The following is a 12,296-nucleotide window of genomic DNA, read 5'->3' on the forward strand; positions in this document are numbered from 1 at the left end:
CTGCCCCTAATACACCCAATTAACCTACAAACCTCCTACAACTTCACCGGAAAACCTCTCTGCTGATTCTGAAAAACCTACACCCGTTTCCTTCCTGTTTTTCTTTCATCAGCCACGATCCTTGCTATTCCTTCTACACTTCTGTTCAGGCTTGGATGGTATCTTATTTCCACTGACCATAACCAGACATAACCCTTCACATACAAAAAGAATGATGAAAATATTCAACAGGTTGGGATTTATTTGTGCAGAGAAAAAAAGAGTTAACAATTCGTGTCAACTGAACTGAAGACAGTTAACTACTGTGTCTGATGAAAGATCAATGGCCTGAAATGTTAACTTTGTTCCCCTTGACTGACCCTACTGAGCATTTCTTAGTACTTTAAGTTGATTTCATTTTTTATTCATATCCTTACAGATATCATCTGACCAAGTCGATTTAGTCTAGAAATTTGACAAGCAATCAACACAGCATCAGCTACATTTATTATGTTTGATGCTATTAGCTATGATGAATTTCAAGGCATTAGATGCATGGAATTTAATTCATAATGTATATTTATTGTGTTGCTACACATACACATCCTCCATCAGTGTCGCAAACAGTCTGTCCAAGTGAGGCAGCACCTGATCTGAAAATCTGCAGGGGCCGTTTACTGCATCATGGGGGAGACCAAATACAGATTGGGAGGAAATTGCAACATCTAGGATCTCCAGTAGTCAGGAACTTTTAAAATTCCACTTCCCCTTCCCATTCCAACATGTCTGTTCACGCCCTACTCTGCTGCCAGGTTGAGGTCACTCGCAAATTGGAGGAACAGCACCTGAAATTCCATCTTGATAGTCTCCAACCAGACTGACTTATCCAATTTCTGATAACCTTCCCCTTTGTTTTCTCACACTTCACACATGAGCTTTCTCCAATCTCTCTAGACCCAGCCCTTCTTTTTGTCCTCTCCATCACTCTTCTTGCCCATACCTTGCTTCCCTCCCATCCCCCTTCTTTTCCTTCCTCCTATCAGAGAGTATCTTCCTCAGTCCTCTGCCTCTTACCACTTCCTAGTTTCTTATTTTTCATTTTTCCTCCCTCGCACCTGTATTCGCCCATCACCCAACCTGGGTTCCTCACCCTTTTATTCAGTCCTCTGCCTGATTCTTGCTATTCCTAGCAAATGGTTTCGACCCAAAATACTGACTACCTTTTGCCTTTTTTGATTGCTACCTGACCCACTGAGTTCCTTCAGCATTTGTGTGATCCTCGTTTTCCAATATTTGTAGTCTCTCTTGTTTACCTGTATCCATAGGACTCTTTGTTCTACGACACTCTCAGGGTTCTATCACTGTCTTAGTTCAATTTTTCATACTTCTCCAAGTCAAATTCCCATTTTCCCCATTTACTTAGATCATAATCTTAGATAAGATCCATCTTATCTTGTTTACCTCTAATTTTAGATAACTTTCTTCATTGCCCACTATGCCATCAATTCTGTGTGATTCGCAAACTTACTAACCATACCAACCACAATGTTATCCAAGTCGTATTTATAAGTGTCAAACACTGATCTCTGCAGACTACCATTGGTCACGACATCCAATGTGATTATCCACACTTCGCGACCACTCTCTGATTCCTACCATCAAACCAATTCTGTCCCCAATAAGTGAACTTCCCCTAGATCCCAAGTAATCTGATCTTCTGGATCAGTCTTCCATGCAAGAGCTTGTCAAAGGCCTTGCAAGAGTCTATGTAAACAACATCTACCACCCTGTCCTCATCAATCATCATGGTCACCTCTTCAAAAAAGAACTCTAACATTTGTGAGACATGATTTCTCACACACAAAGCTATGCTTTCTCTAATCAGTCCAACCCTTTCCAAATGCACATACATCCTATCCCTCAGAAAACCCTCCGGCAACTTATCTATTACTGATAGTTAGCTAATCTGCCTGCAGTTCCCTGGCTTGTCCTTTCAGGCTTTTTGAAATAAAAGTGCAATATTACCCATTGTCTAATCTTCTGCTACCTCACCAAAGCTTAATGACGAATCAAATATCTACCAAGGCTCCTGTAATTTCTTCCTTAGCTTCCCACAATACTCCAGGATACACTTGATCAAGCTCTTGGGATTTCAAGTTCAAGTTTGTTATCATCCAATTGTACAATGCGATAAAACAACATTCTCCAGTCCTTGGTGCAAAAACATGTAGACACGTACAGTCACAACACACATACAAATGATACACATACCTTACATATGTACACCTATAAAAATAAATAAAATTGTTAAATAAATAGTGGAGTCTCAGGGGTTTGTATGAGCAGTTCATCAGTCATTCAGCAGTCTCACTGTCTGTGGGAAGAAGCTGTTTCTCAACCTGGAGGTTCTGACTCTGAAATTTCTATATCTCTTTCCTGATAGGGGTAGCTGGAAGATGCGGTATGTGGGGTGCTATGGGTTCGCAATGATTTTGCAAGCCCTCTGCAAACAATAGGATGGCATGGTTGGTGTAGCAATTATTCCTACAGCTGAGTGCAATTTTCCTCCAAGGTTAGCGCAACACCTTTACAAGCGCCAGCAACTGGGACCAGGGTTCGAATCCCACGCTATACGTAAGGAGCTTTTACATTCTCTCCGTGTCAGTGTGGATTATCTTGGGGGCTCCGGTTTCCTCCCACTGTTCAAAACTTACCGGGGGTTGTAGGTTTATTGGGTGTAAATTGGGTGGCATGGACTTGTGGGCTGAAATGGCCTGTTATTGTGCTGTATATCTAAATTTAAAATTTACTCTCCCGTTGTTCTTTCATGAGACTCTTAAAAAAAATCTCTCTAATCAATCACAGAGTCACACAGAATAGAACAGACCCTTAATCCCAACTTGTCCAAGATGGCATTCTGGACTAGTCCTATTTCTGACCACTTCCCGCTTTCACAATTTCCTCTGACAGGTTGTTCCAGATGTGGACGACACTGTGTGAAAAATTGCTCTCATATCAATTATTTAATATAACAATAACATAACAATTACAGCACGGAAACAGGCCATTAGGCCCTTCTAGTCCGCACCGAACCAAACACCCCTTTCTAATCCCACCTCCCTTCACAATGCCCATAACCCTCCATCTTCTTCTCATCCATATACCTGTCCAACCTTTTCTTAAATAATACAATTGACTCCGCCGCCACTATTTCTCCCGGAAGATCATTCCACACAGCTACCACTCTCTGAGTAAAGAAGTTCCCCCTCATGTTACCTCTAAACCTCTGCCCCTTAATTCTTAACTCATGTCCTCTTGTTTTAAACTTTCCTCCTCTTAACGGAAATAGTCTATCCACATCCATTCTGTCTATCCCTTTCATAATCTTAAATACTTCTATCAAATCCCCTCTCAACCTTCTACGCTCCAAAGAATAAAGACCGAATCTGTCCAATCTCTCCCCATACTCCAGATGCTTAAACCCAGGCAACATTCTGGTAAACCTTCTCTGCACTCTCTCCACTCTGTTTATATCCTTCCTATAATTAGGCGACCAGAACTGCACACAGAACTCCAAATTAGGCCGCACCAACGTCTTATACAATCTCAACATCACCTCCCAACTCCTATATTCCATGCAATGATTGATAAAGGCCAGCATACTAAAAGCCTTCTTCACCACCCTATTCACGTGAGTTTCTACCTTCAGGGAACGATGTACCGTTACTCCTAAATCTTTCTGCTCTTCTGTATTCCTCAATGCTCTCCCATTTACCACATATGTCCTATTCTGATTCTTCTTACCAAAATGAAGCACCTCACACTTATCAGCATTAAATTCCATCTGCCATTTTTCAGCCCACTTTTCTAAGCAGCCCAAATCCCTCTGCAATTCTTGAAAACCTTCTTCATTATCCACTATTCCACCTATCTTAGTATCGTCTGCATATTTACTAATCCAATTCACCACCCCATCATCTAGATCATTAATGTATATAACGAACAACAATGGGCCCAATACAGATCCTTGAGGCACACCACTGGTCACCGGCCTCCAACCTGACAGACAATTATCCACTACCACTCTCTGGCCTCTCCCTTTCAGCCAATGTTCAATCCATTTGACTATCTTAAAATTTATACCTAAAGACTGCACCTTCCTAACTAACCTTCCATGTGGTACCTTATCGAAGGCCTTATTGAAGTCCATATAGACAACATCCACTGCGCTACCCTCATCCACATTCCTAGTCACCTCTTCAAAAAATTCAATCAGATTGGTCAAACATGACCTTCCTCCCACAAATCCATGTTGAGTGCTCCTGATCAGACCCTGTCTATCCAGATGTTTATAAGTACTATCTCTAAGAATTTTCTCCATTAATTTACCTACCACAGACGTCAAACTTACAGGCCGATATTTGCCAGGCTTCCTCCTTGAACCCTTTTTAAATAACGGAACCACATGCGCAATGCGCCAATCCTCCGGCACTATCCCCATATCTAATGACATTTGAAAAATTACCGCCAGAGCCTCTACTATTTCCTCCTTCACTTCTCTCAATGTCCTGGGGAAGATCCCGTCTGGTCCCGGAGACTTATCCACCTTTATATTCTTCAAAAGCCTTAAAACTACACCTTTTGTAATCTCTATATTCCCCATATTTACCCAATTTGCTTTTTTTTATCCCACATCTCCCAATATCCTTCTCCTTAGTGAATACCGAAGAAAAGAAACTGTTTAATATCTCCCCCATTTCTCTAGGTTCCACACACAGTTTTCCACTCTGATTTTCTAAGGGACCAATTTTGTCTCTAGCTTTCCTCTTACCATTAACATATTTGTAGAACTCTTGTGGATTAGTTTTCACCCTGCTTGCCATAGTTTTCTCGTACCTTCTTTTAGCTTTCCTAATTCCTCTCTTAAGATTCCTCTTACATTCAATGTATCTTTCAAACATCTCCTTAACTCCATGCTTCTTATATCTAATGTACGCCTCCCTTTTTCTTCGAACCAAGTTTCCAATATTCCTTGAAAACCACGGCTCTCTCAAACCTTTTGCCCCTCCTTTTAACCTAACAGGAACATAAAGCTTTTGCACTCTCAAAATCTGATCTTTAAAAGACTTCCATCTCTCTACTACATCCTGCCCATAAAACAAATTATCCCAATGCACACCCTGCAAGTCCTTTCGCATCTCCTCAAATCTAGCTTTTCCCCAATCAAAAACCTCAATCCTTGGCCCTGATTTCTCTCTTTCCATAATGACATTGAAGCTGATGGCATTATGATCACTGGACCCGAAGTGCTCGCCAACACTAACCTCCGTCACTTGACCCATCCCATTTGCCAACAGTAGATCTAACACTGCTCCTTCTCTGGTCGGCACCTCTACATATTGTTGTAAAAAACTATCTTACACACATTTCACAAACTCTAACCCATCCATTCCTTTCACAGAATGTGTTTCCCAATCTATATGTGGAAATTAAAATCTCCCATAATTACAACCCTGTGCTTATCACAAATATCTACTATCTCCCTACAGATTTGCTCCTCTAGGTCTCGGTCCCCTCCGGGTGGTCTATAATACACCCCTACAAGTGTAACCTCTCCTTTCCTACTCCTCAGTTCCACCCAAATAGCCTCCGTGGATGTGCCCTCTAATCTATCCTTCCTAGGCACCTATCACCTTTTATTATTTGATAACATATTTCTCTTTGACAATTTTAATGTTTGTTTGTCAACACTCTTTAAGTGTGTAGTCATCTTATGCTATGCTAAAATTACAGGTTAGGGTTTTACTATTCTCTACTAGATTCAGCATTGTTTTTTCCCTGCATGGCTATAAACATATTGGCCATGAACATACTATTATACACATTTTCCTTTATACCATTCCTATACCAGGATAACTGAAGTAATCCTTAAAATTCATGTTATTACTGTACATCATTTTTGTCATTTGATTGAAAATGTGGTCTTCTATTGTTTCCCACCAATATACATAGCTTATATTTTTTACTCAAAAGGAGTAAATGCTCTACATTTTCTTAGGTATAACTAAACTGCTTCTGCCTTTGATTCTTCACTAACATAAGCCTCTTTCACACTTGCAAGTAATCCCAGGAATTAACTGCCAATCGGCCTTTAAAATGTTGAGTGTGAAAGCAAAATCAGCTCAATGCCAGCATCAGGTGACGGAATCTCACGCTGGGGATTGGCAGCCTCGGCATCTGCAGATGTTGGAATTGCAATCAGGCAAGTGTGAAAAGGGTAATTGCATTGTGGGATTGAAATGACCCTGTGTGAGTGCAGGACCATGAAGGAAGAAAAGATTAAAATGAAGGTGTAAAGTCGCAGAGGGAGCTGGAGAGGGGAAATAAATAGCAATAGAATCTTCCATGCATGTAGCCGGACATACAGCCCTTTCTCTGCCACATGGAATTCTGGGAGGGTAGACCTGTCATCGCTTTTTCCCCCACAGTACTTATAAATTGTACATGATAGCGCTATCAACTTTCCCAAACCGTTTAAATTGTACGCCATAGTGCTTATTTTATATAGCGTGGGAAAGATGGTAGCACTATCAACTTTCCCATCCTGTTTAAAAATTGTCCACTATTGCTATTTATTGCTAGCACTTTCCCATGGTCCTTTATAAAGGTGCATATAGGTCAGCACAACAACAACAGGAGCTGAAGGACTCACACTGTGCTGTACATAAAGCTCAATTATGTTATAATTAGGCATGATTCATTTTGTTCAAATGTAAGATCATAATACATTGATAAGAATTTAGGGCAGGTATTGAATGCCGAACTAAAGTCAAGGAACAGTATTCTGAGATAAGAGTTGGAGCTGTGCAAGTGAGTCAAGGCAGAGTGAAATGCTGTAGAAATAGCATCCTCAGTCAACCTGTTGATACAATAGGCAAATTGATGAGAGTCCAGGGTGATGGGCAAATAGAAATTCAAATGTGATAAAAACCAGTCTCTCAAAGCACTTTGCAAAGATGGGGATGAGTGCAACTGGATGGAATTCATTCAGACTTGTGGTGGTGGTGGGACACTTTGACACTGGCACAATGGTGGCAATCTTGAAGCTCATGGGAACAAATGCTTGGGCCAGGGACAGATTGAAAATATCCATGAAGACCCCAGCCAACTGTTCTACCAAGACTCTAAGCATACACCCAGGTATACCATCTGAAACAGCTGCCTTCCATACATTCACCCTATTCAGGGTGGCCTAAACAGAGGTGGAAAGTGAGAGATGCACTTCATCAGGTGGAAGATCCACTTTGAAGGTGACCTCCTTGTTCTCTCAATCAAAGCGAGCATAGAAATAATTAAGCTCCTCAGAGAGAGAGACACAGCTGGAAAGGGGGACAGGACGAGGTCGTTTATAGTCTGTATTGATCTGTATGCTATGCCACATTTGTCAGGGGTCCGAGGAAATTAAATGCTCTTCGATCTTTTATTTGTATGTATGTTTAGCCTGAGAGATTCCCCTCCTTAGGTTGGCCTGGCTGAGCCATAAGTCTCCCAGTCTCCAGATCTGAAGGCGAAACCTCTTTGAACAGATGGGTGAACCTCTGTTCGTCCATGGTTTTTGATTAGCAAATATTTTTATTTGTTTTTGTGGTATCACTCCATCCATATGGAATATATACCACTGTGGCGACTTACAGCCTAATGGCAAACCGGCCCCGCTTGTATCGCCATGTGGCGGGGCAGCCATTAGGTGATGGCATCATCAGGGGTTTCTTCTTGACTCCAGCATCCCTTCCAGCGCGCGCCCTGAGCAGCGATTAAGACGTCACAATGCATCAGGTGACTGAGCTCATGCTGCTCTTAAAGGAGCGCGCTGAATTTGAATAAAAATAGTAATTAACGACCATCGGTGTGGTGGCAGTGATTTACTTCAGCTCCTCAGAGTGCCACATTGGTGACCCCGACAGGCCCAGACGACCTTCTGGGCCCAACCAACGATGGACACAGCAGAGGTTAACACGATAGCCCTCAAAGATCCCCCTTTCTGGCCACATCGCCCACGGACGTGGTTCGGCCAAGTGCAGGCGCAATTCCACCTCCGCAACATCACGGCTAATACCACCAAGTTTTACCATGTCATGGTTGCCCTCGATCAGGACACAGTAGCGAGGGTGGATGATATCATCCATTGACCGAAAAGTACACAGCCCTCAAGAATCTGCTCCTGGGGAAGCTTGGCCTCTCACCCCAGCAGCATGTATCCAGACTCTTATATCTAGATAGGATGGGGGACTGCAGCCCCTCAGCTCTCATGGATGAGATGCTGACCCTGGCAAAGGATCATGAGCTGTGCTTCCTCTTCAGACAGATCTTTCTAGAACACATGCCAGAGGATGTTCGGCGACTCGCCAAGGCAAATAGCGCCTTTGGAAGACTACACAAAAGAGTCTGGAAAAACAACCAACTGAAAAACCTCACAAAGATAAGCGTATACAGAGCCGTTGTCATACCCACACTCCTGTTCGGCTCCGAATCATGGGTCCTCTACCGGCATCACCTACGGCTCCTAGAAGCTTCCACCAGCATTGTCTCCGCTCCATCCTCAACATTCATTGGAATGACTTAATCACCAACATCAGAGTACTCGAGCTGGCAGAGTCTGCAAGCGTCAAATCCATGCTGCTGAAGATCCAACTGCGCTGGGTAGGTCATGTCTCCAGAATGGAGGACCATCGCCTTCCCAAGATCGTGTTATATGGCGAGCTCTCCACTGGCCACCGAGACAGAGGTGCACCAAAGAGGTACAAGGACTGCTTAAAGAAATCTCTTGGTGCCTGCCACATTGACCACCGCCAGTGGGCTGATATCGCCTCAAACCGTACATCTTGGCGCCTCACAGTTCGGCGGGCAGCAACCTCCTTTGAAGAAGACCGCAGAGCCCACCTCACTGACAAAAGACAAAGGAGGAAAAACCCAACACCCAACCAACCAATTTTCCCCTGCAACCGTGTCTGCCTGTCCCGCATCGGACTTGTCAGCCATAAACGAGCCTGCAGCTGACGTGGACATTTACCCCCTCCATAAATCTTCGTCCGTGAAGCCAAGCCAAAGAAAGAAAAAAGAGAACGAAAACAAGGCAGCAACCCGGGCGGATGCCCTCTGGCGAGCTAAGCAGGAGAACGAGCCAGCACTCAGCCAGGTCTCCAAGCCGGCATCCTGTTGTCAGCAAGATTCTCCCAAGGGCAAGGCCGAAGAACCCCAGTCATCGTGGTGCTTCTAACATCAGCATGAGGGGGCTAAAGCCCGCAAGTGCCGCCAGGCCTGCGATCACCAGGGAATCGGACAGGCCAACCGCCGTTGATGGCTTTAACGGTTGGCCACGTGAACAGCCTCCTCTACATCCAAGACAGAGCCACAGGCCGCCAGTTCCTAGTCGACGCAGGGGCTGAGCTGAGCGTCCTTCCCCCCACAGCGCTGGAAACACGGACTTGAATCCCCAGTCCAACCCTGAAGGCTGCCAATGGCTCTACAATCAAAACCTTTAGCGCTCGTAGGGCACAGATACAAATCAGGGAAGAAAAGTTCACTTGGAGATTTGTCCTGGCCTCGGTGAGCATGGCGCTGTTGGGGGCTGACTTCCTAAGGGCTCATGGCCTGCTGGTGGACGTGAGGGGTAGGAGGCTGCTCAACATCCGCACCTTCCGCTCGGTGCGCCTGGGCACGGCAGACGATGCCAGGTCGGAGATCGCCATGGTCGCTGCGCCGAAGACGAATTCGTTGGGATCCTCAGTGAGTTCCCTGCCATCCTGGAGCCTCGCTTCGACATCAACTCCCCAACATGGAGTATTCCATCATATTTCCACACAAGGCCCCCCGATCCACATCAGGGGTAGATGGCTGCGCCGGAGAAACTGAACCAAGCCAAGGAGGAATTCTCCAGACTCCAGGAGTTGGGCATTGTTCGGCGATCAAACAACTCTTGGTTGGCACTGCTACACGTGGTCCCAAAGTCATCGGGAGTTTGGAGGCCCTGCGGACACAACAGACAGCTGAACAACACCACGACTCCAGACAGGTACCCAGACCCCCATAGCCAAGACTTCGCGGCCAACTTCCACAGCACCCGATTCTTTTCAAAGATTGATCTGGTGCACGAATGCCACCACATCCCAGTCCACCCAATGACATTGAAAAGAACACCATTATAACCCCCTTCGGCCTGTTCGACTTTCTCTGCATGCCGTTCGGCCTGAAGAATGCCACCCAGACATTACAGAGCCTCATGTAAGCAGTGGATAGTGAATTGGACTTTGTCTTTATCTACCTTGACGACATCCTGGTAGCTAGCCGCACTCGAAGAGCACAAGGCCCATCTCCGTACCCTGTTCGCCTAGCTGGCAAAATTCGGCCTCACGGTCAACAAGGTCAAATGCCAGTTCGGGAAACAAACTTTGCAGTTCCTGGAGCACACCATCACAGCATCTGGGGCAGCTCTCTGGCACCAGAGAGGTGGCAGCCATTCAATGTTTCCCCAAGCCCCCCTCCCACAAAGGTCTACAGGAATTTGTGGGGATAGTGAACTTTTACCATCGATTTGTCCCCAACGCCGCCCGCATCATGTTCCCTCCGTTTGCGCTGAGAGCGACGAAGGAGAAGACCTTGGCCTGGTCGGGGGAGGCAGACGAGACTTTTGCAGCAATGAAGCGGGCACTCGTTGAGGCGACTTTGTTAGTGCACCTGTGCCCGGAAGCACACACAGCGCTATCGTTCGATGCTTCCACCACGGTGCTCGAGCAGTGGCTGGACGGACAATGGCGCCTGCTAGCCTTTTTCAGCAGGCAGTTGCGGCCTCCCGAACTCAAATACAGTGTGTTCGAACAGGAGCTCCTGGCACTGTACCCGGCCATCTGTCATTTTTGATATTTCGTAGAGGGCAGGACTTTTACCATCTTTACCGACTACAAGACCTCACCCAAGTACTATCAATAGCCAAGCACCCGTGATCAGTCAGGCAACAGTGCCACTTGTCCTACGTCTCGGAATTCACAACGGACATCCGGCACAGGGCGGGTAAAGAAGACGTAGTCACTGATGCGCTCTCCCGCCCGGCCATCAGCATGCTAGCTCCCAGTCTCAACTACGCACAGCTCGCACAGGCCCAACAGAGCGATGCCAAAATCCAGGCTCTCCGCACCGTAGTATCAGGGCTTCAGCTTGAGGATATCCGCCTCCCCGATTCCACCCAGCCGCTGCTTTGTGATACGTCCACCTGCTCAACACACCCGGTAGTTCCACAGGGCTGGAGGGCTAGGGTCGTCAGTTCCATCCATGATCTCGCCCACCCCTCAGTAAAGACTACCATCCGCATAGTGGCTCAGCGATTTGTCTGGCACGGCTTCAAGAAGGAGGTCATAGCACTAGCCCGCAACTGCATCCGATGCCAGACCTCCATAGAAGAAGAAGATAGGAGCAGGAGTAGGTCATTCGACCCTTCGAGCCTGCTCTGCCATTCAACGAGATCATGGCTGATCTTAAAGTTCAGTACCCCGTCTCTGCCTTCTCTCCGTAACCTTTAATACCCATATAATGAAGAAATATATCTAATTCCCTCTTAAATATATTTAATGAACCTGCCTCCACTGCCCGCTGTGGCAATGAATTCCACAGATTCACCACCCTCTGGGTATAGAAATTCCTCCTCATCTCGGTCCTAAATGGTTTGCCTATTATCCTCAAACCATGGCCCCGGGTTCTGGATTTTCCCATCATTGGAAACATCCCATCTGCTTCCATTCTGTCCAGTCCTGCCAGAATTTTATATGTCTTTATGAGATCCCCTTTCAATCTTCTAAACTCTAGTGAGTACAATCCCAATTTGCGCAATCTTTCCTCATAAGTCATTCCTGCCATTCCAGGTATCAGCCTGGTGAATCGCCTCTGCACTCGCTCCATTGCAAGAACATCCTTCCTTAGATAAGGTGACCAAAACTGCACACAATACTCCAGGTGTGGTCTCACCAAGGCCCTGTACAGCTGCAGTAAGGTATCCTTGTTCCTATACTCAAACTCTCTTGATATGAAGGCCAACATACCATTTGCCTTTTTAACCGCCTGCTGTACCTACATGCTCGCCTTCAGAGAATGATGTACAAGTACCCCTAGGTCTCTCTGCACTTCCCCATCTCTTAATCTATTGCCATTCAAATAGTAATCTGCCCTCCGGTTTGTATTACCAAAGTGGATAACCTCACATTTATCCACGTTGTAGTACATTTGCTATGTATCTGCCCAGTCCCTCAATTTATCCAAATTGCACTGGT

General features: G+C 45.5%; 1 protein-coding gene across 9 annotated transcripts in view; it reads right to left on the bottom strand.

The window, feature by feature from the left end:
* Window positions 1-12,296, bottom strand: part of idua (alpha-L-iduronidase) — a 236,747-nt gene that overhangs the window by 182,775 nt on the left and 41,676 nt on the right. For 2 of the 9 annotated variants that reach the window (XM_069926495.1, XM_069926496.1), the window contains exon 2: window positions 2,867-2,971. The exons of the other annotated variants lie outside the window; for them this stretch is intronic. The gene's annotated coding sequence lies outside the window, so the exon portion shown is untranslated. The remainder of the gene's footprint in view (window positions 1-2,866; window positions 2,972-12,296) is intronic. 9 annotated transcript variants of the gene reach the window in all.

This window comes from Narcine bancroftii, chromosome 3 (assembly GCF_036971445.1).
Source record: "Narcine bancroftii isolate sNarBan1 chromosome 3, sNarBan1.hap1, whole genome shotgun sequence".
NCBI classification, from domain to species: domain Eukaryota; kingdom Metazoa; phylum Chordata; class Chondrichthyes; order Torpediniformes; family Narcinidae; genus Narcine; species Narcine bancroftii.